The sequence below is a fragment of the Petromyzon marinus genome, unplaced genomic scaffold, assembly GCF_048934315.1.
Source record: "Petromyzon marinus isolate PM22_M1 ecotype Great Lakes invasive population unplaced genomic scaffold, UKy_Petmar_22M1.pri1.0 PM_G_Scaffold_208, whole genome shotgun sequence".
NCBI classification, from domain to species: domain Eukaryota; kingdom Metazoa; phylum Chordata; class Hyperoartia; order Petromyzontiformes; family Petromyzontidae; genus Petromyzon; species Petromyzon marinus.
In genome coordinates, this window is record NW_027422771.1 from 121505 (window position 1) to 127725 (window position 6221).

The 6221-nt window shown below is 49.4% G+C and overlaps 1 long non-coding RNA gene across 2 annotated transcripts; it reads right to left on the bottom strand.

The window, feature by feature from the left end:
- Positions 1 to 977: 977 nt before the first annotated feature.
- On the bottom strand, positions 978 to 5407 carry LOC142912558 (uncharacterized). 2 transcript variants are annotated; one of them, XR_012934139.1, is made up of 4 exons: positions 5215 to 5407; positions 4762 to 4908; positions 4169 to 4295; positions 978 to 1038 (listed from the first exon to the last, which is right to left on the bottom strand). It is a non-coding gene; the product is annotated as an uncharacterized LOC142912558 (long non-coding RNA). The 2 variants fall into 2 exon arrangements; XR_012934138.1 differs by having other exon boundaries at positions 4762 to 5406.
- Between the last annotated feature and the right edge of the window lie 814 nt (positions 5408 to 6221).

Sequence of the window (6221 nt, forward strand, 5' to 3'; positions counted from 1 at the left end):
ACGTCACGTGGGAGGGGAGAAACTGAAACTTGATTGGCTCCAAGGCGGAGAGATTTTATTTTTTTTACGGGAAAACTTTATTGTTTTTAACCGTACGATGAATTTACAAAACTCACCATCAACAATAAATACTCGCGTTGGCATTGGCGCGGTCTGAATAAAAAAAATATTGGTTATGTAAATATTTATAAAACGCGGTAATATCAGAAATCTCATCTGAGTTATGAAAAAAAATGACCCCAATGATATTCCGTATTTAAGAATCTTTCCCGACTCGATCCATCAGAATCGATCTGCGGATTAATCCTCAAATCGATTCTCTCCATTCTTTCAATGCATTAACAAACGATTCTTAGATTCGATCGTCGATTCCAGCACACCTTTAGCTGAACAGTATCTGAATCTGATCTCCCGTTGATGCCCCCACACCTGAAGATGACTGCTTTGTGTTGAGACTGGAACGTCGAGGTCTATTTATTTATTATTTTTAATTTGTTAATTTTGAAACCCCCCGTTGACTTTACCGAAAGACTCAAAGAAAATGAATTCCTGCAGTCACGACAGCTTTTAAGTCAAGATTCAAACAAACCTCTATCAAGGTTATATTTGGTTGTCAGATGGCTTCTCACATTTAGTTGGCACGCGTCAAACGAGAAATGGACCAGAATGCAGCAGGGACGTGGCCAGACTCCGCCGAGAGACTTGCAAGACATCGTTTCTGGTCAGCACCACGGTGGATAGGAGATGTTGACGACCTCGCCCGGTCTACAAGGAGGTCGTGGGTTCGATCCACGACCATGACACTGCCTGCTGTTGCTACTGCTGCTGCTGTATATTTGGAGTTTGCGTGTTCCTCTCTCTCTCACCGTGGTTGTGTAGATATTTTTTTTTTCCCAGGTACTCGGGATTCTTCCAACTCCAGATTTAAATCCAGCGTTGGCAGCGTTTGCCCGCCGCTCTACGCGTCCGCACTACGTGACGATGATGGCGACAAGCCACGGAGTTGAGCTGTCACCTGCGGTCAGAGGCGGGTCGCTTCTGAAACAAGAGACCCACAGCGTCCCAGTGGGGCCCTTAGTAAAGTGAAACAAATGTTTAAATTTTGATCTAAAGCTTTCGTGACTGCAGGGATTCATATTCTTGGTTCTGTCGGTAAAGTCGTCACGTAGAAGGGAAACAATAAAATAATAAAAATATAAAAATACATACTCTTTGGTTCTATTGGGTAAAGTCACGTAGGTGAAAATAAAATAATAAAAAATCACGACGTTTCGGCCACAACACAAGCGGCCTTCATCAGGTGAAGGGACAAGACTGTCTGGAGGACAGCGCTGGAGTGGGAGAAGCCACGCTTAGATCACGACCTTTAAGCTGTGTGAGAAGAAAAACACAAAGCGCCTTGACAAAGGAATTAGCATATAATTTAGCATTGAAATGGCTCATTGAAATAGCTAAGTTAAAGTATACACATCCGCAGAGGTACCCCTTGACAAAGGAATTAGCATATAATTTAGCATTGAAATGGCTCATTGAAATAGCTAAGTTAAAGTATACACATCCACAGAGGCACCCCTTGACAAAGGAATTAGCATATAATTTAGCATTGAAATGGCTCATTGAAATAGCTAAGTTAAAGTATACACATCCGCAGAGGTACCCCTTGACAAAGGAATTAGCATAGAATTTAGCATTGAAATGGCTCATTGAAATAGCTAAGTTAAAGTATACACATCCACAGAGGCACCCCTTGACAAAGGAATTAGCATATAATTTAGCATTGAAATGGCTCATTGAAATAGCTAAGTTAAAGTATACACATCCGCAGAGGTACCCTTTGACAAAGGAATTAGCATAGAATACAATTTTATAAAACAATAAAATTGTATTGTTTTATAAAACTACAATTGTATTGTTTTATATTTTATTATTTTACTAGCGGTAAGTACCCGGCGTTGCCCGGGCGAAAAAGATAGACTCACACATCAACTTACACACAGACATCGACCCACACACGTAGAAACACATCGACTTACACGCGCACACACATACACATATAGACTCACACAGACAGACATCGACTTACACACACACACATATGAACTTACACACACATAGACATCCACTTTAGATACACACACATGGAGTTACACACATACAGCGACTCACACACACATCGATTCACACACAGACAAAGGTGAACTCACACACACATTGACGTAAAAACACGTCATTACACACACACACATATCGAGTAAGACACACACACACACGGACGTATATATACACACACATGGACCCACGCACACACATTGACTTACACACACACACATAGACTCGCACACACATAAATAGACTGACACACACATTGCCCCACACACATATGGACTCTACTTTAGATACACACACATGGAGTTACACACACATATCAACTCACACACATGTATGGACTTACACACACACACATGTATGGACTTACACACACACATGTGGACTAACATAGAGACATGGACTGACACACATACACATGGACGTACACACACACATCGACTGACACACATAGACACACAAACGCACATTGACTTACACACTGACATGGAGCCATGCACACACATTGACTAACACACACACAAACACATCGACTAACACACACACAGCGACTGACATGCACACATGGACTGACACGCACCCTTGGACTGACACACACACAAACACATCGACCTACACATACCCACAGCGACTGATACACACACATGGACTGACACGCAACCTTGGACTGACACACACACACAAACACATCGACCTACACACACACACAGCGACTGATGCACACACATGGACTGACACGCACCCTTGGACTGACACACACACACACATCGACCTACACACACACACATCGACTGATACACACACATGGACTGACACGCACCCTTGGACTGACACACACACACACACATCGACCTACACACACATCGGGGGTTGTCCGTTAGAAAAAGACAGACACACGCATGGTCCTACACGCACACACGTATGGACTCAAACACACACATCAAATCACAAACAAAGATCCCCCATATAGCCTTAACAGACTGTAGGGGCAAGTGCTGTTAGCGAGCACCTATGAAGGCCGGAACGGTACACCAGGGGGTGAGTGGCCAGCACCACGCCCGACCGCCTTTGTCTCCCCAGTGCCGATGTTTACACACCGCACCAGTTACTCATTTAGAGGCTGAGTCGACCTAGGGGAGGCCCGGGACCGGTTCAGATAATCGTCACTGGTGTTGGCTGTGAGCGGGAATCGAACCCAGGTCGCCAGGTTCATAGCGCAGTGCGCTAACCGCTACACTATCGCTCCCCACATCAAATCACACACACACATCGACGTGCACAGCAATCCCCGATGATGGCACAGCTATGAGCATCGCAGTACTACGTATCAGCAAATAGTGTGACGTGAGCAATCGAAATAGTAGAAATGCATAGAAGAAATCAGCTGAAATAAGTGTACATGAATGAGCATCAGTATGCACAGGTAAGTTGAGAAGCAGGCTACAGTCTAGATTATAGAGTGGCAGTACGTCGACTCAATGACATAAGCATAGCTACAGTCGACATAAAAAGCTGGCAATATGGGCAGCAGCTGAAAAAGCAGGATACAGTCGACATGAAAGGCTGGCAGTACACTGAGTGAGGTAAAGAAGCAGGCAACAGATTATAGACTGGCATACACTCATAATGGGCAAAAGCTAAATTAGCAGTGTGTATACTAGCGGCGGTGCACTGGCGTGAATTAAACAGCAGGCAACAAGCCACATCACAGACTGGCAGTGCACGGTCTCAGCGTCATAAAAACACAGCTCAAAAAGGAAACATGTAGCAACCTAAGAATTAAAAAAGTATTTTTCTGCACACAAAGAAAGTGATTGTAATATCTGCCACCTTCTTTGTTTCATAATAGTAAACAATGAACCCGAGTTATTATCTGCACACAAACATTATTACTATTGTAATATCAGACAACTTATTTGTTTGGGAATAGTAAACAATGAACCCGAGTTATTATCTGCGCACGAACATTATCATTGTAATATTTGGCAACTTATTTGTTTGATAATAGTGTAGGGAGGGGCGTGTATGGGCTATGTGTAGCGACGGTCTGTGTACAACTTACCTGTAAGGGCTGACATAGTCCAGTAGGGGCAGTCGCAATATCCCTTGCCCCGTAGCAGGAGGGGGCTGTTGGGTGTCCTGGGATCCGCCGGGGTCCCTCCTGGGGGGGGAGGCGGCTGCCGGGTGTTCTGTTAAACACGTGAAATAAAATGTCCGGTGTGAGCTCCACTGAACGCACAACACTTGGCGCGGTCCACCGCCCCCTTCCCCCCCCCAAGCAATTGGCGTGAGTTGGTACGGTCAATGTCGCGCAGTAAATAAATTCATATAGCGAAATCCCACGAAATCGCTAATGTGACTAATTTAAAGGTGACGGACATGAAAAAGGAAGAGCCTATTCCCACCGTGGGGCTTAGGGCGTGCTGGCTGGCACATTTTTTTCGATGTCAACCCCACGGTTCGAGAGGCAAATCCCTCGCAAGCGCACGCGCGCGGAGACGTTTATAGATAAGATATTTACATACAAAAATTATGCCTTTTATTTCATAATACGAACGCCCGCTGGCAGAAGGTCAAGGGACAGACCCAGGTGCCACGGGTCGACTGACTGAGATGACTGGCTGATGCACCACCTGTGCCCCCTCCTGTGCCAACCTGCTGTGCTTTAGCCACCCGGCGTTCCGCTCGTTGTTGTGAGCGTCGCTCCTCCGCCCTCCGTTGTTGTTGGAGGGTGACTGCCTCCAACTGCCCAGTAGCAGCGTCCTTCACGAGCCTCCTCCACAGAGGCCGATCTTGACACCGCTGGTACCAGTCATCGGCAAGTCCACTCAGCTCCACGTCCTCCTGTACCACATCACTCCATCTCTTCTCTAGCCCGTGCCGCGCACAGACAAAGATACCCCGTATAGCCTTAACAGACTGTAGGGGCAAGTGCTGTTAGCGAGCGCCTTTAAAGGCCAGCACGGCACACGAGGGGGTGGGTGGCCAGCACCATGCCCGGCCGCCTTTGTCTCCCTAGCGGCGATGTTTACACATCGCTCCAGGTACTCATTTGAGGCTGAGTCGACCTACACACACACAGACACATATCCTTGTGCGTGGTCTCACCTGGTCGTCGTCCTCACGGTCAGTGAGCAGCGTGAGGAGTGAGCGCAGCGTCCCAGCCGCCCTCACCACCCCCACCGCCCACTTCTCGGGTTGCTCGCAACCACCACCAACACCACCAGCACCACCACCAACACCACGGCCACCACCCCCACCAACGCCACCACCACCACCACCGCCACCACCGCAACCACCACCACCAACACCACCACCACCAACACCACCCCCACCAACACCACCACCACCACCAACACCACGGCCACCACCCCCACCAACGCCACCACCACCACCACCGCCACCACCGCAACCACGACCACCAACACCACCACCACCACCACCACACCCACCACCACCAACACCACCACCACCACCAACACCACCACCACCAACACCACCGCCACCACCACCACCACCACCGCCACCACCACCAACACCACCCCCACCACCACCAACACTACGGCCACCACCCCCACCAACGCCACCACCACCAACACCACCACTACCCCCACCACCACCAACCACCACCACCAACACCACCACCTCCACCACCACCGACAACACCACCACCACCAACACCACCACCACCCCCACCAACACCACCAACACCACCCCCACCACCACCAACACCACAGCCAGTGGCGGTGGTGTTGGTGGTGCAGCAGCAGCAGCGTCTGAGAGCGCCCAGGAAGCCGAGCCACCAGCGGCACAGCGGGGAGCCAAGCGGCAGTGCGGCAGCAGCAGGAGCAGCAGCAGGGACAGCAGCAGCAGGGACAGCAGCAGCAGGGACAGCAGGGACAGCAGGGACAGCAGCAGCAGGGACAGCAGGGGCAGTAGGGACAGCAGCAGGGACAGCAGCAGGGACAGCAGCAGCAGGGACAGCAGCAGGGACAGCAGAGGCAGCAACAGCAGCAGGGGCAGCAGCAGCAGGGACAGCAGCAGGGGCAGCAGGGACAGCAGCAGGGACAGCAGCAGGGGCAGCATCAGGGACAGGGCGCGGAGCGTGAGACAGG